The 24,069-nt window shown below is 40.1% G+C and overlaps 1 protein-coding gene across 4 annotated transcripts in view; it reads left to right on the forward strand.

Moving 5' to 3' along the window:
• The window catches only part of ZNF385B (zinc finger protein 385B), a 408,464-nt gene that overhangs the window by 11,865 nt on the left and 372,530 nt on the right, over nucleotides 1–24,069 (forward strand). The window contains exon 1 of one of the 4 annotated variants that reach the window (XM_082689371.1): nucleotides 515–531. The exons of the other annotated variants lie outside the window; for them this stretch is intronic. The gene's annotated coding sequence lies outside the window, so the exon portion shown is untranslated. Of the gene's footprint in view, nucleotides 1–514; nucleotides 532–24,069 lie in introns of those variants that run through there. 4 annotated transcript variants of the gene reach the window in all.

A 24,069-nucleotide genomic window follows, 5' to 3' on the forward strand; every position in this document is an offset into this window, starting at 1 on the left:
GAGAGAGAGAGACGGACTGAGAGAGAAGCAGGCTCCCCGCTGAGCAGGGAAACCCCTTGTGGCACTCGATCCCAGAACTCCGGGATCATGACCTGAGCGAAAAGCAGCCACTTAACCAACTGAGCCACCCAGGCATCCCCGTGTTTTGGCATTATTGGTAAAATAATTTGAGGAGTGACCATAGGCATGGGAGGGGGACATATAAGAAAATACGTAGGTGAAGAGGTAGGTGTTTCTAGACTCCTTAAAAGATGAAAAAATAATTACCTCATCTTCCCCCTGGCTTTATAAGCAAGTTACACGTGAGCACCTATCATGTCCAGAACATCATCTCATTTAACAGCCAAAAGATCCAAATCCCAGTACGTCTTATCTTAGCCAGAGTTCTGCAGTTGCTTTCCTGCATCTTTGATGACGTCACAAAAGGTGTCCTGCATACACATCCTCCCTGAGCTAAGCTCCTGGCTAATCTTTCATATCACTTCTTCTGTTTCCTCTCTGGTGCCTGCACTATTAGATTGTGGTGATCAGGTTTGTACTGATTGTACTGATTTTTCTCACTAGACTGTAAGCTCTTTGAGAACAGATCCCTTTGACTGATTCATCTAGTCAGTGTCTATCCCAGTATCTGGCAAATAGTAAAAGCTGATGTTTGTTAACTGAGTATTAGATTTTTCCTCCCATCATACCTCTTTCCCTAAAGAAATACCCTGGATGACTTTTATCCTCAAGGTAAGGAAATACAGTAGAATATTCTTTCTTCTCCCAACCATGCCTTTCCATTCCTAATCACACCCTAATTACCTATTCCATTTATTCTGTTTCAGGGGAAAGCTAGTGAAGAGAGTGAGGTGAAAAAAATCCCCAAAATTAGAGAAGGGAAAACCACCTTTTAGGCAACCCCTTCCTGAGCCCAACTGGATATGTTGCCTTTGGCAGCATTACTGGTGGGATGAGGAGGAAATCCTGCTCCTGCTGTTAACTAGTTCTGTGAGCACCTCATTGTTTCTTCTCAGTAAAGTGAGGGTTTATCCAGACCATTTACAGGGGCTCATTCTGAAATACTGTAATTCCTAATCTCTTTTCCCTTCTGAAGTTTCCTGAGGTCCTTTGCCGAGTATTCTCTGCTTAGTATTCTCCTGGGTAACCAAGAATCCAGAACAATGAGGAGAAGCAATGTTAGGAGGTGACACTGGGATAAAACACGTTCTCTGTGCTCTGACACACTTGGGTCGAGTTCAGGCTATATGGCTTTGGGAAAGCTATAAACCTCTCAAGGCTAAAGATGCCTTTCCTGCAAAATGGCCAGAATATTCTAGACCTCGAGAGCTGCAAGGCCTCGGTGAGATAACATATATGAAATGCTAATCTTGCTCCAGAAACATAATGAGCCCTTAGAAAATGATAATGGTTATTTGGAAATAGTCCCCTGTCTCTTTTTTCCTTTTTCCTCCAACCTCTGAAAGACACCCACATGCAACTCCTGAAGTTTTCTTGGCATAATTCTGTTGTGTTCAGTGCATCCTTTCTCTTCCATTGAGAATTAGTAGAGGATAGTCAAGGTCCCTTCCTGCTGAGGCATTCTGCTGTAGCATGTACAATGGCCAAAAGAGCAGCCCACTTCACAGTGATGAGGAATAGATTTATTTTAACATTTGCATGGAAGACATGAATGTTATTGAGGAGATGCAGGAAGTGGGTGTGGGGTCGTCTGTCTTAATATCATATAATGTATCACATCCAGCCAAGATTCTTTTATTTGAAGAAGCGTTGACTGAGCAACAATGACACAGCAGCTCCTGAGCCTGTCAGTAAATAGACACCTTATAAAAATTTATGAAGTTCAGGTTGTAAAGAGCAAACTGCACATACCGAGGAGTAACACTGCTTATTAAAATAATTTCCTCTTTAAGTCTGTTGTCTCCGTATCGCCTATTATAGAAGCTCACGCCATGGCTAGATACCTCAACAGCCTGTAAACTTTTATATGGGCTTTTGAAAAGGGATGATAGTTTTACGAGATGTGATTTTCTCATCTCACCAAATTAGATTATTTGAGATAGGGTCCCTGGATGTAAAATTTCAATCCTGAGTAAATCTGCACCTCAGAGACCCTGTGCAGCCTGCTAGCAGAGTAGAAATGGAGCATAATAAATCTTCCCTGAGCCCATTTCTCTACACACAACCCCATAATTCATTCCATGCTTGGGACCCATGACTACTTTCTCACAGCTAATCAGTCTGCGTCCAGGCTGGCTCCTTTCATGAGTAGCTCCTCCTTCGAGGTCCAGATCTTGCCTCTTGCTTATGGGCTTTTTTCTAGAGCTTGTGTGCCATCATGGACCTTGCATCCAAGCTGTTCCTAATCATATGGCAAGCAGTTATCCTAGTTCTAGGGTGGCCAGTTTGTGGTGGTAGACTTCAAAAAGATCTTCTCTTGAAAGCGGATTAAAATAAATGACAGCATCTCTGAGCATAGTCCTGGAAACCCAGAAAGTATTTTGGTGATTCTTTCCTGAGTCTCCTCTGAGGGGACAGATGGGGGAACGACCTGCTACTGGTTCCAGTCCCTTCTGCTTCATTTATGAGGAATGCTTCTTTCTTGCTCCTGCAATTGTCTTCTCTTCCTGTGGCTCAGTATTGCTCTGGTCCAATGGCACCACCACCATCTGCTGCCAAAAAACAGAGAACGGCTGCAGGTAACTTTCAAGGAACTTGGGGAGAAGGAAGAGGTGAGGAGAATGTCTCTCAATGTGGAGCAGAAGCAGTCAGACTCAAAAGGGAATTAAACACAGTGCTTCCAGGCCTGTTTCCACCCTTACTGATTCTTGTGGTAATGGGCAAAGAGTTTATTTTGACCAGGTCTAACTTTACCCACACGTAAAACAAGCAGGTAGTAATTGGTAAACTTTAGTAGACCCAACTATATAAACTATAAATTATATAGGCATGGAAAGTTAGTTTCTGTTCCTCCCAATGATTCAATTTAATAACTTAGTGTCTTGAGACTGTTTTAATGGAGCTCAGGACTTGGGAAGAAGAATTTTCCAGAGGACCGCTGCTGTGCAAGGTTAGTGCAGGGTCCACTCAGAAATAACTTTGTGCTGAAGGCCAGGTAGTCAATGGGAGCCTGGTGCAAGAGCAGCCACTAGAACAGCAGTTTGAAGCAGAAGTAATGGCATCCGGTTGGCTGGTTTCAGGAGCAGTTATCTTTATGTCCTTCTGTGATTTGAAAGTCATTAATTGAGTAGCCCCTTAAATTTTTTTTCATAATGCTTGCACCTAAAGTTATTCATCCACATTCTCTTCCACTCCCTGAAGTCGCTAAGGGCCTCTGAGTTTTGTCTGGTTTCAAGAAAAGGAAACAGAAGCACTGAGAAGCTACCTGATGTGCCCAAGGTGGTACAGCTCAGTAGTGGCAGAGCAGGACTGGGTTCTGGCCAGGGAGAGTGGAGTCCCAGCTGCCCAGGGTTGGCCCAGGGACAGGCAGTGTGGGCGTTACTTGGAAGCTTGATAAAAAATACAGAATCTTAGTCTCCACGTAGGGCCTACTGCATCCAAATCTCCATCTGAAACCTTTCTGTGTGTCTCTTGCACATCAAAGTCTGAGGACAGTAATGGGGTGGCACCTGCTGCTTCCCCTGAAGGTTCCTCTCTGCTTCATGCTTCTGACACAGGGTCCAGCCATCTAGGTTCACGGTGAGGCCACTGTATAAAGGGAAAAACATGCCAAAGCGGTCTTGGGGCAACTTCCTTGATTTTATATGTGAAGTAAAACAGATCGAGTTTTCTTCCCAAGCCTTTTGAAGGGTTATATAGAACACCACAAACAGGTAAGTAGGCTATAGAGTGCTCATCTCTTTTAAAGGCTTTATAATTTAGCTCCTGAACAAACCCCTTCCTAATATCACCATACAGCAGCAAATTCCCACTTAAAAATATGCAAATGTAACAGGACAAGTGGGCAGCATCTCTGATTAGACATCCGAGTCATTAGGATGATTTAGATTAAATCTGAACTTTTCTGTTTCTGAGATGACTTTAGAATCCTAAGGCTGTTGGAGCCTCTTAGGTTCCAAATTTTGAAAATAGATATGCTAGATATATATATTTTTAAAGATTTTATTTATTTATTTGTCAGAGAGAGAGGGAGAGAGAGCAAGCACAGGCGGACAGAATGGCATGCTAGATATTTTACAAGAACAGTCTTAAAATGTAAACATGAAAGTAACTGAATAACACAAAATTTGGGACATAACCATGCGCAAACTACTATTTTGGATAGTCAGCAAGTCATTAACTCGTCTCAGGTGAATTTCTACAACTAAAAGTCACTACCGTGTGCAAGTATATCACAGGAGAGAATATTGGCTGAGAAGAGAATCTTTGAAATGTTCCCTTTGTCTTTCATCATCTTGCAGAAGAACAAGTTGGCTTTGAAAAAGTCCTGGCAGCCACAGGACACGACAGCTGTCAACAGTGCTGAGATAGAATGGGACAGATAGTAGGGACGCATTTTGTTTGAAGATGTCCAAGAGCACTGTAAACATACTTTGAATTCTAGGGCACCTGATGTCAAGTTGTAAACAGGGATCACAAAATGACTGACTTCTTGCATTCCTTAGGAGGTCCCTGGGATCCCCTAAATAGGGAAACTCTTGCCAGTTTCCTAGTGTGACCATCTGAGAGGGTCATTTGTGCATGTGTGGCTTTGCACTCACAAGCCCCGAAAATAGAACCAGAGCTGCAAGTCTTCATAAATATGATTTGAAAATATGCATGTGATCCATATAGCTCTTCTATATGAGAGGCAGCTGTGACATGCCCTTTGTATGATGAGTTTATCTTTGATCCCTGGTCCCATCAATTTCAGTGATACTTGCTTTTACCTGTATAGGCAGAATGACATTTTTGTTGTGGCTGAAGTACCCTGGGTCAACTGCCTTCACTGACCACAGTCCATTGATTGCTGAGCTTTTGCATCTCTTGAGGGTGGCACATTATGCAGGCCCTGGTTTACTTATTTATTTTCATTCTTACCCGTCTTATATTCTGTCACCTTCTTCCATTCATTGCATCATATCCAGTCAGATCATTCACTCACCAAAGAATTGAACTGGGATGAGGCTACGTATTCAAGTCAATTTATGTCCTCAATTGCTACCAGAGCATACCATCTATACAGAGAAAAATATTTTAAAATAGCCTAGGTTTTTCTTCTTCTTCTTTTTTAATATTTTATTTATTCATTTGACAGACAGAAACCACAAGTAGGCAGAGGCAGGCAGAGAGAGAGGTGGAAGCAGGCCCCCTGCTGAGCAGAGAGTCCGAATGCTGGGCCAGACCCCAGGACCATGAGATCATGACCCGAGCCGAAGGCAGAGGCTTAACGCGCTGAGCCACCCAGGCGCCGCAATATTCTTGAAATTAAAGAGTCTCAAACCATTACTGCCTTTAGGGGTGTTCAAGTAGTTGAGAGTTGTTGAGAGTCTCAAACCATTACTGCCTTTAGGGGTGTTCAAGTAGTCTCTGGATTGAGAAAATCATTTGACCTGAGATAATCCACTTTGTGTGGTGTTGTAGTAGCGAGCATTACGTTTTTCATATTCGGCCTTCATATACAAACATGGTAAATGTCACCAAGACAAGACCACAAAGAAAAGCAAAGGACAAATTAAGTCTTAACATGGTTTTCTAAGTTGAATAGTTGATCATTCATTGGAGAGTTATGATTGTACCCAGTGCTACTTGTACTTGGAATGCTCTTCGTTATTAGATTTTTATTGAGGTTCTGAGAGTAATAGAGCTTGGGATCAATAGTGTTACCTTCTCTTTTTTCTTAAGGTCACAATTAAACATCCTGTGCATTTTTATGCACCTGGAGGGTCATACTGATTTTTTTGTCTATCCTTCCCCCACGTCTTTGAACTAATGATAAGCCAAATGGATTGATCTTCTTAAAGCATTCCTTTGACTAAAAAAAAAAATGATGTTTTCACCTTGGCTTCCTTCTTTCCTTTCCTTCCTTTTCTTTAATTTCAAATAATGTTCCTTATAGAAATAACAACAGCAACCAGAGACCATAGGCTGCCTCACTGTGTGTGATAGTGTTTTAAGCACTTAACATGTATTATATCATTTAATAACACAATAAGCATTATTGTCATTCCTGTTTTACACATGACAGAACTGATGCTTAAGAAATTAAGGCACTTTTCTAGGTCATTAGACTAGTACCAGACAAAACTTGAACCGAGGCCTCGCTGACTCTAGAACTCACCTTTATCACAAAAACCATAATGCAAGAGTAGAAAAGAAAATTTAAACATCATCTAGTTCAGACTATTCTTTCCACAGGCAAATCAGTTAAAAGAGCTTAAAAGCCTTACCCTTGGTTTTATAACTAGCAAGTGAAAGAGCCCATCTCGATGGGTTCCACCCTTATGGCAGTTATGAAGGCATGTTCATTCCGTCTAACTGGCTCGCTTGGGTCGGCTGTCTTCCCTGGATCAATGTTCTGTTGTTGCCACAAGGAGCGCGGGCACACTGTACAGAACCGTTCAAAATGGCTGCTACCTCACCTGACCCTCTTGCTGCAGGTCAAGAGGAATCTTCACGGCTGGGCAAGGAACAGCTGCAAAAGCTGTTCACCGTATGGGGTTGTTCTCGTCCAGGTTGGAAGCTCCATTCTAGCCAGACTCTCACAGAGCCAGGAAGCAAGACCCTGTTAGGGAATTTTCCATATTATTAGGACTCCTCCTCCCCTCCAAGGAGACCAAATTCAGGGCGAAATCAGTCTGCCTTCGTTGTTCTTTGCTCAGCCAGCTCTCCAGGCCCTGCCTCTCTTTTGAAGATAGATTGAGTTTGACAGATGGAAAACCAGCAGCAGTCCTGAGACTGGCTGCCAAATGGGACAGAGGAGAAGGTGATCTGATGTGTTGTGGCATCGAACTGAAAGAGTATGGACATGGACGCATGAGTGGAGACAATGAATGGTGACCCTCTTGGGGAAAGAGCAGCATTTTGATCCCAGCATAAACGGCGTTGAGGATCTGGAAAAGCAGGCTGCTGCTGCGTGTCGTATACCTGTACTGCAGCTTAACTTGCGTAATGGCTCTTCCACATAAATGCGGGTCCCGATCAGACTTTTTTTTTTTTTTTTAGTGGTATATTCTTACCACAAAACTAAACTTACTCATGAAAATACGAAGAAGGAAGTGGTGATTCTCCTGAGTTACCCATGCAGGTAGAATTGTGATTCCCCGTGAGACAGTTTGTTTCGCTCTAGGTGAGAACTTCTTTTCCCTTTCCAAGCAGGGAGCCAGGCCTTTGTGCTCTCCTGGCCTCAGGGGAGAACGGTAAGCAGGGAACTAGAAAAGAAAGAGGTTGATTTCTTAGAGTCAGTGGATCCAAGGGTGGTCTGCATCGCCAGGGCACCCCAGGGTTGAGCCGGACGTTGTGAGGGAGTGAGATATGTTTGGGGAAACAATGTATTTTATCATAGGGATCCCCAGCCTTGGCCAAAAATCCTACAGCATGTGAAGCAGGGCCCCCAGCACCAGAGGAGAGGCCTCCAGTCCAGGAGTTTTTCTTTTAAAGATGCAAATCAGCATATTTCTCAGCAAAAGATCCCTTCGTTGATAGCACATCTGTAGGGGATAGAGAAAGGTATGCCAAGCAGGTGAACCGGCATGTGCAAAACCATGAAGTTAATAGAACGGTGAACCGGCATGTGCAAAACCATGAAGTTAATAGAACACGTGCTCTCTACCAGTGATTTTCTTCATCTGGATCCTGGGGTTGTGTTTATGAACAGCTGGAAGGATGGACAAGTCTGCTCATGGGTGGGTTTGACTGCCATCTGGTGGAATCTCTGTGGGCCAATGATTTTTAAATGTTTTTTAGGAACACAGATCACTTTTTCAAATAAAACTTTACATAGAAACTCAATGAACTTTGATGCCATACCCTCCACCATAGAGCCTTGAACTCATGGGGCATCTCTGTGTGACCACAACTGATCACATGCCTGTTACCTGATCAGATCTGAGATATAAGTGGTAATCACAATGGTGGTATGAGGATACACGGAGGGATAGAGACAGAGGTTAGACAGAGGTTAGAGGTTCGAGTTTTTGTTTTTGTTTTTTTTTTCACGGTTCCTTCTTTTGCCTCAAAAAGTGACATTTATTCAAAGAAAAAAAAAAAAGAAAAAAAATGACAAGATATTCATCCCTTGGTTCCCTTCCCTCCCCCCTCCTGCTGCTCTTCAGCCCCCCAGACTGAACCCTGGGGGGCCTAGTAGCAGGACAGCCCCTCAGATGAGGTCAGTGACATTGAGGGGCATCTCCTCAATGGAGATGTTGTAGAAGGTCTCGATGTCTCGGAGAGTCCTCTTGTCTACTTCTGTCACCATGTTAATAGCCACACCCTTATGGCCAAATCGTCCCCCATGACCGATTCTGTGGATGCAGTTTTCCCTGTTGGCGGGAAGGTCATAGTTGATGACTAAGGAAACCTGCTGCACATCGATGCCTTTGGCCAGCAGGTCGGTGGTGATCAGCACTCTGCTGGAGAGAGCTGACCTAGTGAGAAGCAGTTTCTAAACACAAATTGGTAGTGTGAAAATAACTTTATTTTTTCTAGGAATTTCAGTTTCTCTTGTGAGCCTCGTTTGATTTGATGGTAGAAACTAAGCTATATGATTCAGGGTTGTACTCTCCTTCTCTAAGATCTAAGTCCAGGGATTGCTTCTATACATGTAAAAGACGCCACTTATTCAAAACTTAATTATGTAAAGAGCACGTCCTTTACAAATTTGAATTAATTTGATTAGTAACCCTACGTGGTATATGCTGTTATGATCTCCATCTTATAAATAAGGGAACAGGCCCAGAAGTTGAGTGATTTGCCAAAGTCAAACAGCTCTTAATGCCTAGAGCTGGGATTTGAACATGGTCAGTGCACCGACGGCTCTGCTCCGGGATCCTTGCTCTTAACCAGTGCAGATATGATTTGGAGGTATCCATGGAGAGCGTACCATTTTGTCCTTGGGAGTGATAGTCTTCTCTGGCATCCACAGCCAATGATTTCTGTTTCTATCCCATTTGATTCTAACGTGTCATCCATGTGGGTTGCTCTAGAACCTCCAGAATGTTCCATTCAGCTATTTGCAGCCCATACTGTGCCAGGAAGAAAGTTTTGAAGCTCTTTAGGACTCTCTGTACCTGGGTTAGTTGTTCTTAGCTGGGAATCCCATCCCCCCAAGGACATTTGGCAATGTCTAGAAACATTTTGATTTTCCCAAGTGGGGAAGGGGATTATGTTCCTGGCATCTGGTAGATACAGGCTAGCAATGCTGTTAAACATCCTATAAAGCACAGGATAGTCCTTAAAAGCAAAGATTTGAGGGATCAAGATGTTAATATTACTGATACTGAGAAACACCTATATAGACATGGATATAGTACATTTTAGCCATTTATTTACAAAGTTATAATTTATTCTCAGGGCTCCATCTTCCCAGGAAGGTACAGATTCCCAAACTTCTTAGATCCACCAAAGCTCCTAGGGTTTCTGTTACCTTTCCTTCCATCAGGGCTCAGTGAAAGTCTGGTGAGTGGGCAGGAACCTGGGCCCCCTTTCCAGGTACTCATTTACATCAAAAGTTTCTGTGATTACTTTTTTTTATTTAATTTTTTAAAAAAGATTTTATTTATTTATTTGACAGAGAGAGATCACAAGTAGGCAGAGAGGCAGGCAGAGAGAGGGGGAAGCAGGCTCCTTGCCAAGCAGAGAGCCCGATGTGGGGCTTGATTCCAGAACCCTGGGATCATGACCTGAGCTGAAGGCAGAGGCTTTAACCCACTGAGCCACCCAGGTGATTACTTTTTAACTATTTTCCTTTCTCTCCCTTTTATTTAGTCTGAATGTAGGAAACTTTGTTCTTACTCATCATATTCTTCCAAATCTGTTGCCCATGAGTTCTCTTAATGTTTGAAACTCAAACTGCATGAAATAATTACCTTCTTTTCTGCTTTATGCTATGTAATCTCTTTCCTGGGAACAGTAAATACAGAAAAGTCAGCAGACTCAATGAAGTTTTACTGAAATACAAGAAAAACATTAGTTTGTCCATGTCAGCATTTTGCAGTCTATATTCTGAGGTGCACCAGTGACCCTGGAGATGTCCCTAGGTTTTCTATGAAAAAGAACTGCTGCCTTCAGTCCCCCTCTCTAGGAATTCATAAGTTGTATAAATAAACTATTTAAATTTGTTTATCTCAAGATTTCCCCAAAGTCTTTGTCAAGAAAACAATTCTTTTTCATGGTAACCTCAAGAAGAGTTTGTACATAATTTGAGAAATGCTCGTCTCTGTGGTAAATGTGGTCTTTATCAAAGCATTGTCAGAGAGAAGAGATAGGTTCTACAGATGCTAAAAAAGATCAAACTCAACAGGAGTTGGTGAATGACTGGTGCTAGGATTCAAGAAGCAAGAGAAATAAATGAGAGGATATAGAAACTTCAAAGTTTAAAGAACAAATTTTGTATCATTCCTTACCTATCACAAAGTTTTAGGAACCAGGGATTTTCAAAAGTATAAACCACAAAATGACAATGCTGAACTTGTTTCTCCTGGATGATTGTAATGGCTTTCTGTGTAGTCTCCTACTTTCATTTGTGTCCTCTTCTAATCTCAATGCCATAATGCCATCAAAGAAATTTTTTTAAACAAAGATACAGTCACGGCATTGCTCTGATCAAAGAACTTCTGTAGTTCAATCTGCACATAGACAATCCAGACTTCTTTGCATTGTGTTCAGAGGACCTTGTCAAAATCTTCCTGAATATGGATATCACCTGGTATGGCAAGAAATGAGCAACAGTTTCTTACTCGGCAACATTGTGTAGCACTGCTAGTGCTTATGTGCTTATTTTAGGGACCCTGACCAACAAGACCAGCCGTGATGGGGATCTTGCATCTGTTTCTGTCCCATGGGAATACCTTGATTCTGTATATTTTGAAAATATATCTATAATCTAATCTAATCTTATTTCTAAGATTAAGAATTAAGATTAAGAAAGTATTGTGTGGTTTGTTTCTGCCTGTGGATACCTTCCATTTGTCCCTCTGGATCCATGCTAGGCCTGGAAGTCCAGGAAGTAGTTCTGGTCTACTTAATTCTCTGCTCTAGTAGACTGACTTGTACGGACCACATCTATGGAATCCTTTGCCTTCTGTCTTATACTTGGGTTTGGTTAATGGAAAAATGCTGGCAGAAGATAGGAGAGAAGGAGGAGAGAGAGATCGAAGTATTTATTTCCTAGATTCTACCTGGAAAGGTACCTCAGGCTGACTGTCCTGTGTTGGTCACTGCCTCTCTCAACATGGCCTCCCTCAAGGTCTTTTCTGCTCTCCAGGTTTAGGTAACTGACTTTTTCTCTGGGGGTTGTAACATCATTCCCACTCAGACCCCTTGTTTCTGTGTATCCTTGTGGTTCTTTTACATCTGACTCTACACTTGTAAATGGTCCTTTAAAAATAAACTCTCTTCAGATTTTCCCTATTTGAATATATTATTTCTTTGCTATTGAGACTGTATTGGCAATCTGAAACAGATTTTTTAGCATCTATGAAAAATCTCAATGATGAAGAATTGAACTAAGCACAGACACTTATCACAAAATGTCCATTTTTGTATTTTACTTTATATCATATGGTATGGTACTTTATATCATATGGTATCATATCATATATCAAATGGTACCATAACATTATAAAATAGAATATTATATTTAAAAGTAACTTTAGAATAAGGATAATATTCATTTTCTGGTCAAGAAGGGCCATTTCTTTTGTGATCCATTGACTGGAAAATTTTCTAGTTCACTGACTAGTGAAAATTCGTGGAAGAGAGTTCTAAGTTGGTTTGGTTTTGGGTGGTAGGAAAGACTCCATCTATGCACAGTTCTCTCTGATAAAGTCCACAGGGATAGGCACGTTGGGACCTTAATGGAAGAAACAGACCAGGATTCATTGGATGGCTCAGTGGTTACAGCTTTCGCAGCTAGTCTTTAGTTAAGTCCCCAAATGAGGGACACCTGGGTGGCTTAGTCGCTTGGGTGTCTGCCTTTGGTTCAGGTTGTGATCCCAGGCTCCTGGGACTGAGTCCCCCATCAGGCTCCTTGCTCAGTGGGGAGCCTGCTTCTCACTCTGCCTATGCTCCTCCTGCTTGTGCTCTCTCTCTGTCTCTGACAAATAAATGAATAAAATCTTTTGAAAAAAAAAAAAAAAGTCCCCAAAGAATTCTTAAGCATGAGTGAGAGGCTGTTGACCACAATTAAGCAGTTCTCTTTTAGAGTTAGGCATTAATCTTCCTCAGGAGAAGAATTCTCCAGAAAGAACCTACGTATGAATACCAATCCTAGATCATTTTCCTCCTCCAAATGGTTGTGTTCTTTGAATTAGTATAGAGTGCATAGCACTGAAACTGAAAGGACTTTCACATGAGCCTTTGCTAGGAGCAGCAAAAAGCCGTTTTTTTGTTTGTTTATAGTAATAACTCGTATTTAACTCTTAGTCTATTATTCATATTATTTTCTCTTTTATGCAAAATTTTAAATGTAGTTTTATGTAAATTAATTTCCTCTTTCATGATTCTGGCCATGAAAACAAATGTCAAATTGCTGATTCTTTTCTTAGGAAGAGTGTATAGTGCTCCAAGATGACAGACTAGAGAAATAGTGAAGCTTCTTTGCTATTTTCTGCTGTAGATCCAGCCATATAGATATTTATATATCTATCTATATATAGCTTTGTATCCCATAGAAGCATGTGCTTTCCTTTTCCTGAGGAAATCTGCTTTTGGAAATGGCAATGCAGTAAGCATTTCCTTTAGAGTTGTAGAGGGGGTGGAAGCCTGTGTATTACCACAGTGGTATGGGAGGGATGTGTAGCCAAGGATAGTAAGCACACTTTACATGGGATCAGAAGTGAGGCATTCCATGTGGATGAAAATTTGGGTATGAGGGCTAAAAAGACCACTCTATTGTGTAAGCAAGGCTTGTGCAGGTTTTCTTGGTTTGTACATACTGGAGTACTGGTGTTGTGATCAGCGGTTCAGGCTTGGGCCGTAAGATTAGGAAGGGTCCAGGCAATCTTTTGAATATGATGTCCTCAAGCTGTGGATTGTTGATTTTGTTTCATTTCCTATACTTGATCAGAGAAAAGTGTGTATCATGTTATGTGGAAAGAGGAACAGCTTTGGAACCTTGATCCGTGTAACTCACTAATTCCCACTTTTTTCACCTCTGTCTTCACCAGAGGGAAACATTTATTTTTCTACCCTAGGATTTGAAAATATTGGAGATTTCTATTTTTAAAGAATTGATAAATAGGCTGTGGATAGATTTACTGTGTAAAATTCTCATTTCCTTTAGCTGGGATTCTGACAATATTAAATTTGATAAAATTCTAATAATTCAAGAACTCTGAAGCTGTACCTTATTTTTTAGGTTATTAAATTATGGTAATGATAGAAAGTTAGTACCTTTCTTTAAAAACTGTAACCTAGTATTTATATCTGACTGTGCTGTCTCAACATGTTAGATCTCAAGCTGTATTTTATAACTACAAGGATCTTTAAAAGAAGGAAAGTTGTCTTGATATTTATTATAACGTCTAAGAAAGATAGTTTTTTTCCTAACATGAAAGCTCCTCATCATGAGGAATGCAAATATAAAATGCATAAACTTGAATATTTTCAAAATACCTTTCAGATGAAGCAGGGTATTTGGAAGAGAGAAACCACGGTGAGTCAGCTGTCTCTTCAGGTTCTGCTCTCAGAACAGTTAGTGACTTGTTTAGTGACCTTGGCCATCTTGGTCTAACTCCATTTTCATTTTCCCTCTTGACAAATGGAGTTTCTTTCTACTAACCTGCTTTCCGTGAACACGCTTTGGAAGAAATATGCAATGAAATACCAATTAACAATGTTTCCTATCTCAGGAGTGAACTTCAATCTGAAATGAAAACACAATTCACTCATATTTTTTGTGACCTTGTAACTGTTAGCAAAAAAAAAAAAAAAATTAAAATCTCAGTATATTTTAATGAAGTACTCTAGGATAAATGACTGAAATTTCGTTACCCTATAAGAGTTATATTCAATATAGGTTCCTTTATATATGAAAATGTGGCTTAGCAGGTTGGCAGCTTGAAAATTCTTGCTTTATTAGTTAACAAATGATTCTGGGTTTTATCACATTTATTGTCAATCTCAGTTTTTGGGTGCCTAGGAATTCAAAATTACATGCTCAGCTGACCCTTTAATTAGCTCTCATTCTGTCTCACATGATTTATAGCCTGGCGGCTCACATGTAAAAATGATCTATGATTTAATGAAGTGGAAAGGCAGAATAGGTTCCCACCTCTGATGGTTTGATGCTTTCTTCTGTCTGGTACATGGGACTCTGGGGGCAAACGAAGCACCAGTTCCATCCCTTTGCTCATTTAGCCTCATGAGGAGAGGGACGTCCAGTTTGCTATGATTCATGATTGCTTGCAAATATACTTTTGTTTCACTAGAAAACCCAAGAGTGTTGACTCAGGTTATCTCGAAATTGTCTTTTAAAAGTAATATGAGAGAGGCTATTGACTCGGAGTCTCTTGTTTTGCATTTTTGTTTTACTGTTCTAAATGCAAAGATCGCAGGAGAAGCCATATAGCCTTTACTCCATTGGATTGTGCAATGTTTTAGCACCTGGGTCCATTGGGTCCATTAGTGTTTACAGAGTACATTAGGCACTGATCAAAGCCCTGGGTTACAGCAGTGGCCGAGAGAGACAAGTGTCAAGGGAGAAGAGAGAACAAACTGATACATAAATGCATAAGTAAAATGTCTGACTTGTGGTTTGGGGTAAGTGCACGAAGAACAACTCTAAGCAAGGTGCCCTGGGATAGGGTGTGGAAATGAAAGGCTGTTCCAAATCTGCTGGTGTTAGGAACGGATCCTCTGGCTGAGGCGGGACCCCTGGCCAAGACCTACATGATGTGAAGATAGTAGCATACAGGGATCTGGAGGCAGAGCTCCCCAAACCGAGGACACAGAGAACACAAGTCCAAGGTGAGAGGATCTTGATGGTTATGCGGAATAGATAAAGGAAGAACACATAAGGGCTGGAGAGGGAGGGTTTGAGAACTGGGGTGAGTGGATAATACAGGGCTTTGAAGACCCCAGTAGAGAAGGACAAGTGCTCCAGCAAATGCCACATTCTGGAGACCTTTGCCGAGGCCCTCCCAGCCCCCTCCCATGCCAACACCCTCTCGAGCACCGTGGTGCACCTGTTTCTACACACCCCATTAGGTTAAGCCCCACCTGAATAAGGTGGACTGTAGAGTTCCGGAACCAAGCACATATGAGAGTGTCCCATTACCTCAAATGTTCCCACCCTCCTCTGATGATTTTTTTATTTCAAAAAATTGCCAATACACAGAAAAGTTGCAAAAACTCTTCACATGGAGCCATTCAGTTGGTGGCTACTTTTTGCCTTATATCTTTCCTCTCTATGTAAACATTTGATTTGTTTTGTTTTACTAAAGCATTTCAAAGTTAGTTGCAGACATCATGACATTTCACCCTTAAATACTTCACCATCTGTCTGATCATGTCCAGAAAATTTAGCAATGTCAAACTTTTATCTACTATATAGCCTATATTGAAATTTCCCAAATTGTCCCGGTTATGTACTTTGTAGATGATTTTTGATGGTCATATTTCTTTTTCTCCTCTAATTCAGATCAGTCCCCTAGCTGCTGCTGCCGCCACCACCTCCTCTTACTTCTCCTCCTCCTCCTTCTCCTTCTTCTTTTTCTTCTCTTTTTTAATGGTATTGATATTTTTCACAGAGATTTTTTTTTTAAGATTTTATGTATTTATTTGACAGACAGAGATCACAAGTAGGCAGAGAGGCAGGCAGAGAGAGAGGAGGAAGCAGGCTCCCTGCTGAGCAGAGAGCTCGATGTGGGACTCGATCCCAGGACCCTGAGATCATGACCCGAGCGAAAGGCAGCGGCTTAACCCACTGAGCCACCCAGGTGCCCCAATGGTATTGATATTTTTGAAGAGCACAAGCTGGTTACTCTAAAGGGTCTCCTGTGATTTGGATTTGTCTGATATTCCCTCATAATTATATTTAGGTTAAATATATTTGGCAAGAATGCTCCACTGGTGGTGATGTGTCCTTCATAGTGCATGATATCAGGTCTTTTATCAGATGTTAGTTTGTTCTAATATTGATGATATTAAACTAAATCATTTAAGATTTAAAAAAAAAATTTTATTATGTTATATTAGTCACCATGCAGTATGTCATTACTTTTTGATGAGTGTTCCAAGATTCCTTGTTTGCTTGTAACACCCAATGCTGCATGCAATCTGTGCCCTCCCTAATACTTATCATAAGGCTAACCCTAAATTTCATCATTTGGTAAAGGTGTATCTGCTATAGTTCCCTATTGTAAAGGTATCTTCCCCCTTGGCAATCAATAAATAATCTATGGGGAGATACACTGAGACTCTGAATATCTCGTTTCCTAATGGCCTTTCACTTAATGGTATTAGCGCCCACAGATAGAACTTTCCAGAATCAGATATTGCTATGGTGGTTGAGAAAATGGCTTTCAATTTCTCTTGGTTTTTCCATCCTCATTAGTTGGCTTACTTTTGTAAAGAAAATTTTTCCTCCCCTTCCTGCCTTTAAAAAGATCAGTATGAACTCAAGGAGTTTTAAAGAAATTCATAATGTTTTAATCCACTCCTATCATTATACACTTTGAAGCTCTAATTTGTCTCAAATTTGACTACTGAGAGCCCTTTCAGGCCAACATTTTCAACCAGTTTTTGAGTATTTTTCCTTTTCCCCAGCATAGACAGAAGATCCAGGCTTAGTTTGTTATTTCTCTTCTACAGAACAGGAATTAGTGATTTCTCCAAAATTTCATGGTTTCTTTTAGTGGAGCGTGATATTCAGAAAACAGCATCTTTGAACTAGATGTGTTCATTTTTACCAAGATATCATTGCTTTCAGAATGATGGTATCACTGCTTCTAGAACCATTTAGTGGACAGAGCAAGTAAACACACACACACACACACACACACACACAGGTGCATGCTCAAGCTTCTACTGATACTGGTAATTCTTTCTTTTTTTTTTTTTTAATTAATTTATTTTTTTTCAGCGTAGCAGTATTCATTGTTTTTGCACCACACCCAGTGCTCCATGCAATCCTCTCTAATACCCACCACCTGGTTCCCCCAACTCCCCACCCCCCACCCCTTCAAAACCCTCAGATTGTTTTCCAGAGTCCATTGTCTCTCATGGTTCACCTCCCCTTCCAATTTCCCTCAATTCCCTTCTCCTCTCCATCTCCCCTTGTCCTTCATGCTATTTGTCATGCTCCACAAATAAGTGAAACCATATGATAATTGACTCTCTCTGCTTGACTTACTTCACTCAGCATTATCTCTTCCAGTCCCGTCCATGTTGCTACAAAAGTTGGGTATTCATCCTTTCTGATGGAGGCATAATACTCCATAGTGTATATGGACCACATCTTCTTTATCCATTCGTCCGTTGAAGGGCATCTTGGTTCTTCCCACAGTTTGGTGACCGTGGCCATTGCTGCTATAAACATTGGGGTACATATGGTCCTTCTTTTCTACATCTGTATCTTTGGGGTAAATACCCAGTAGTGCAATTGCAGGGTCATAGGGAAGCTCTATTTTTAATTTCTTGAGGAATCTCCACACTGTTCTCCAAAGTGGCTGCACCAACTTGCATTCCCACCAACAGTGTAGGAGGGTTCCCCTTTCTCCACATCCTCTCCAGCACACGTTGTTTCCTGTCTTGTTAATTTTGGCCATTCTAACTGGTGTAAAGTGGTATCTCAATGTGGTTTTAATTTGAATCTCCCTGATGGCTAGTGATGATGAACATTTTTTCATGTGTCTGATAGCCATTTGTATGTCTTCATTGGAGAGGTGTCTATTCATGTCTTCTGCCCATTTTTTTACATGATTGTCTGTTTTGTGTGTGTTGAGTTTGAGGAGTTCTTTATAGATCCTGGATACCAATCTTTTGTCTGTACTGTCATTTGCAAACATCTTCTCCCATTCCGTGGGTTGCCTCTTTGTTTTGTTAACTGTTTCCTTTGCTGTGCAGAAGCTTTTGATCTTGATGAAGTCCCAAAAGTTCATCTTCGTTTTTGTTTCCTTTGCCTTTGGAGACATATCTTGAAAGAAGTTGCTGTGGCTAATATAGAAGAGGTTACTGCTTATATTCTCCTCTAGGGTTCTGATGGATTCCTGTCTCACGTTGAGGTCTTTTATCCATTTTGAGTTTATCTTTGTGTACGGTGTAAGAGAATGGTCGAGTTTCATTCTTCTACATATAGCTGTCCAGTTTTCCCAGCACCATTTATTGAAGAGACTGTCTTTTTTCCACTGTATATTTTTTTCTGTTTTTTCGAAGATTATTTGACCATAGAATTGAGGGTCCATATCTGGGCTCTCTACTCTGTTCCACTGGCCTATGTGTCTGTTTTTATGCCAGTACCATGCTGTCTTGGTGATCACAGCTTTGTAATAAAGCCTGAAATCAGGTAACGTGATGCCCCCAGTTTTATTTTTGTTTTTCAACATTTCCTTAGCGTTTCGGGGTCTCCTCTGATTCCATACAAATTGTTGGATTATTTGCTCCAGCTCTTTGAAAAATACCCATGGAATTTTGATCGGAATGGCATTAAAGGTATAGATTGCTCTAGGTAGTATAGACATTTTAACAATGTTTATTCTTCCGATCCAAGAGCATGGAATGGTCTTCCATCTTTTTGTGTCTTCTTCAATTTCTTTCATGAGTGTTCTATAGTTCCTCAAGTACAGATCCTTTACCTCTTGTTAGGTTTATTCCCAGGTATCTTATGGTTCTTGGTGCTATAGTAAATGGAATCGATTCTCTAATTTCCCTTTTGTATTTTCATTGTTAGGGTATAAGAAAGCCACTGATTTCTGTACATTGACTTTGTATCCTGCCACATTGCTGAATTGTTGTATGAGTTCTAGTAGTTTTGATACCGGTAATTCTAATCCAACAGCACAGCATTTTTTTTTCTCCTTCCCCTCTTCCGTTTCTGAGTTTCCCTTCTCCTACAGAGGGAAGCCTATGTCCCAACAACATCAGTGTATTAATAGTTACTCATTTGTAGCTAACAATAACCCGAATTTTAGAACTGTTACTCCAATACCAACATCAGACAAAGGAAGTTCAGGGTATTTTTGCTCTTCTTGTTGTTCTTAGAATGTATCTCATTGAAGTTATAAATAAGTCACAAGTTGTGTTCAGAAATGGCCTATATTCTTTTTGTATTTTCTTCTGTAAAGGTATGTTATCTATTTGAGATACAATTAGGTTTGTTTCTGTTTAAAATAAATTTTGGGACACCTGGGTGGCTCAGTCGTTAAGCATCTGACAGCACCTAACAGGCCCCACATCTGGCTCTGCTAGGTGGGAAGCCTGCTTCTCCCTCTCCCACTCCCCCTGCTTGTGTTCCCTCTCTCGCTGTCTCTCTCTCTCTCTCTGTCAAATAAATAAATAAATAAATAAATCTTTTTAAAAAAAGATTAAAAAAAGTAAACTTTTGTTTTCTCTATCCTTTCTTTTTTTTTTAAATTTTTATTTATTTATTTGACATAGAGAGATCACAAGTAGGCAGAAAGGAAGGCAGGGGGGTGGCAAGCAGGCTTCTTGCTGAGCAGAGAGCCCGATGCAGGGCTCGAGCCCAGGACCCTGAGATCATGATGTGAGCTAAGGCAGAGGCTCAACCCACTGAGCCACTCAGGTGTGCCTCTCCATTCTTTCTTCCTTAAATTTTTAGTTTATTAATATGTAAAACAATATGGTTTAAAAGCCAGAGCTATATAAAAGGTATATTCATTACTTCTCAGTTTTAAAAATACCAGATATGATTTTTGTCTTTAATAAGACAGCAGTGTGTGTACTGACCATTAGTAGATAGGACAGCTTTATCAAAATGGCATAATGGGTATCAGTACACTTATAAAACTTTAAAGGACCATGCAAAGAGTAATATTTCTTCTTGTTTTGATTCTGGCATTAATACTTACCCCACTTCATTTTAAGCCTTTTAACTTTTTATCTGAGAATTGTATCCTGTTTTTTAAACCAGATACTATGTGTTTGTGTGTGTGCATGTGTGTTTTACATTGTGTGTTTCCACTGGTTTCTTTTAAGGGTGCATCCTCTATAGAGCAGTGTTTCTTATGGGTACTGTGTCTTACTGTGAAGTCTAGAAATAGTTTCAAAGAAAAATAAAATTATCATTTTATTCATATTATTTTCCTTTGTATTCTCCTGAAATAGTAAAAGTAAGGGCACATCTGGGGAAACAAAGGATCAGAAACTGGAAAATGCAGTCAAATATTTAATTGTGGCTATACAAATGAAAATCGCACAAAACATCTGAGTGTTTAAAAAGTACACACACACACACACACACATACATTCTTCAGTGTGTCCGAGGTGGCTTAGCTAGAGAAATGTAAAATAATGGGTTATACAGAGTTTAGAGAAACCATAAAATAATTTTAAAGGACTTTTTATTTAATGTTGTCATTTTGGATCCAAACTAGAGAAAATTCAAATGAATGAAGTATTTCTTACTGGAGATAATGTCAGCACACCTTCTGCTGTTCACACAGTGCATTTGTTCATGCAACAAAAGTTAATTGCAGTTATATCTTGAATATTTTCTCTAAGTATATGTTAACTTTAATTCTTGGGTGCCTTAATTATCAGTATGGAATGTGGTAATTATTATAAAATGTATACTTGACATCATCTAGGCTGATAATTTAAGTTGTTAGCCTAAAGAACATGCATACCCTGCCATCTTGCAGGGTGGCTCAGATTTGGCTTGGCTATCTTTCAGAAGTGGGGTGGTGGATTGCATGGTGTCCAGTTTTGTTTTTCTGATTTGGTCAACTAAAGTGGGCTGGGTAATAAAGACAGGAAATCTTAGAATAAAAAAAAAATCTTTCCTTTAAAAAATCTATTCAAAAAATTTTAAAGTCCTCAAAACATTTTCTTATTTTCCAAATTTCTCCTTTGGAAGGTTTATGTATATTAACATATTAAAAATGCAAATAATGGCGCCTGGGTGGCTCAGTGGGTTAAGCCGCTGCCTTTGGCTCAGCTCATGATCTCAGGGTCCTGGGATCGAGTCCCGCATCAGGCTCTCTGCTCAGCAGGGAGCCTGCTTCCCTATCTCTCTCTCTCTCTCTGGCTGCCTCTCCATCTACTTGTGATTTCTCTCTGTCAAATTAATAAATAAAAGCTTTTAAAAAAATGCAAATAAGAGCTGGGAAAGGTTAAGCTCCTTTCAGCCATTTATTCTGTTGTTGGTTAATTTTATTGTTTATTTATTTATATTAATTCATTTGTTTTCATTCATTCATTCATTTTCATTCATTCATTCATTGACTCATTCATTTGGGGGTGGGGGAGAAAACATGCAAGCAGGGGAAGGGGCAGAGAGAGAATCCCAAGCTGAGCTTGGAGCCACATAGATGCAGAACTAGATCTCATGACTCTGAGATCATAACTTGAGCTAAAATCCGGTTGGCCACATAACCAACTGAGCCACCTTGATGCTCCTGATTCATCTTAGTTTATTTGCTTTCCTTCTAAATCCTAGAAGAGCTGTAGTGATGGTGCATTTTTAAAAGAAGAGGTGAATATTTTGTAGCACACAGGAAACTTCAAGGAATATCCTGGGATGGGTGCCCAGTAAAGTGGGGAAGCAAGGAAGTAGGCAGCTGAGGAGGGCATTGGTAGGAAGAGGGAGATTCCTTTGCAAATGGAGCATAGGGCCAAACTTCCCCTCTTTTTCTGTTTTACATAGGGCCTCGATTATCCAAAATCATTTGGGATATCAGATGGAACTCATCTTCCTGATGCTAATGCAGGGCTAATTAATCTGTATTCCAAGACTGGTCTATGGAAAGAGGCTCTGCTACAGAACTTCAAACGCACTGACCATGTTAGGCTAAAGCAGTCTTGCTTGGGTTAAAATGAAACTCTACACTCTATTGTAATTTGTGTCTGCCTTGTGACTGAGTTATTATTCTCTGTCTTAAGAATCAGTAATCTATAAGAATCAGTACCAAATCCATGAATCAGAGAACTGGAAGATACTTAGAGATTTTTAGTCTCTTGAAATTGAGGTCACAGGAGACAGATGTGTTTGGCACAGGACCAGCAGAGCTGACACTCCAGCTCTGGTCTTCTGACTCCTGGCCCAGGGCATGGACTCATGTCATGACCTTTGTGTCTATTACTTGCCATAACCAAAGTGACCTCTCTTTTTTTCCCTTGGAAGGAGCATTAGAGCAGACTTCTGGGCCATAAAAGCATTGGGATCTGCTTGAAAGAAGTCTGCTTGTAGAAAATTGGAGTTCATTCTTTCAGTTCATACGAGTATTGCCAAGTATTTGTACGTCACAGATAGATTTTAAAAAAAATACATAATTTAGGTAATAAGCTCATTTTTACTTATTTTTTTCAAGTGAATGAATCTGATAAAGTCAAAAGCCTTGAGAGATATTCATGTAATTTTATTGGATCCATACTTTGTAGTAAAATGCAACGTTGCCCTGTGGTCTGAGATGCATAATGGGGTTGGTCAGCCTGCTTACCATGTACTAGCTAAGTGAATGGAGAAAGATCCTGCTTCCTTATTTGAAAAATAAGAATAACAATACTTACCTCATAAGGTCATGTGAGGATTAAACTAGCAAATGAATAAACTCCAAAGCATAGTGCCTGGCACTTTTTAAATGCATAGAAACTGTTATCCATCATCATTATTATAACTAATACTGCCAGAAAATGACATCTGTGTAGACCAGGCACCTTAAGTTCAGGATTCAAGTGCAATTTTCCTGTTTTCCATTTCATGAGTATTATATTTTCCAAAATATTAATTGCCTAAAAAAATCAGTTTCTTTAACTTTTTTAATTAATGGGCTTTATTTTTTTAGAGCAGTTTTAGGTTTACACAAAATCAGAGGAGAAAGTATATGGTTCCCTATACTCCCTAACTCAGTTTCCCACCTTGTTAGCATCTTGCATTGGTGTGGTACATTTGTTACAACTGATGAACGAATATTGAAACATTACTATTAACTGGATTCCATAGGTTACATTAGGGTTTGCCCTTTGTACTGTTCTATGAGATTTGCCAAATGCTTATTATTAACCACCATTGCTGGTATCCTCCAGAATAGTTTTACTGCCCTAAAAATTCCCTGTGTTCTACTTATTTATCCCTTTCCCTTCCCTCCCCAACCACTGAAAATCTGATCTTGTTCATTATCTCCACAGCTTTGTCTTTTCCAGAACATTATATAGTTGGAATCATGTTGTATGTAGCCCTTCAGCTTGGCTTCTTTCACTTAACAATATGCTTTTAAGGTCCTCTCTCCCCATTGTCTTTTTTGTGACTTGATAGCTCATTTATTTTTATTGTTGGGTAACATTCTTTCATCCAGATATAAGACCATTTCTTTATCCAGTCACCTATTTGAAGGATATCTTGGTTGCTTCCACATTGGGCAATTATGATAAAGCCGTTGTAATCATTTGCATGCAGGTCTGGACACAAGTTCTCAACTCCTTTGGGTAAATACTTCAGCATGATTGCTGGGTCCAGTGGTAGGACTGTGTTTAGCTCTGTAAGAAATTGTGTGTCTTCCAAAGTAATTGTACCATTTTACATTCCTGTGAGGAATAAGTGAGCATTCCTGTTGCTCCACATCCTCTGAAGCTTTCGGTGTTGTCATTGTTTCTGCCATTATAATAGAATCACAACTATTCTCAAAGTTATGTAGTAGTATCTCTATGTGGTTTTAGTTTGCATTTTCTTAAAGACATATGATGTTGATTGTCTTTTCATAGGTTTATTTGTCATCTGCTATCTTGTTTGATGAG

Source organism: Mustela nivalis, assembly GCF_964662115.1.
Source record: "Mustela nivalis genome assembly, chromosome: 11".
NCBI classification, from domain to species: Eukaryota; Metazoa; Chordata; class Mammalia; order Carnivora; family Mustelidae; genus Mustela; species Mustela nivalis.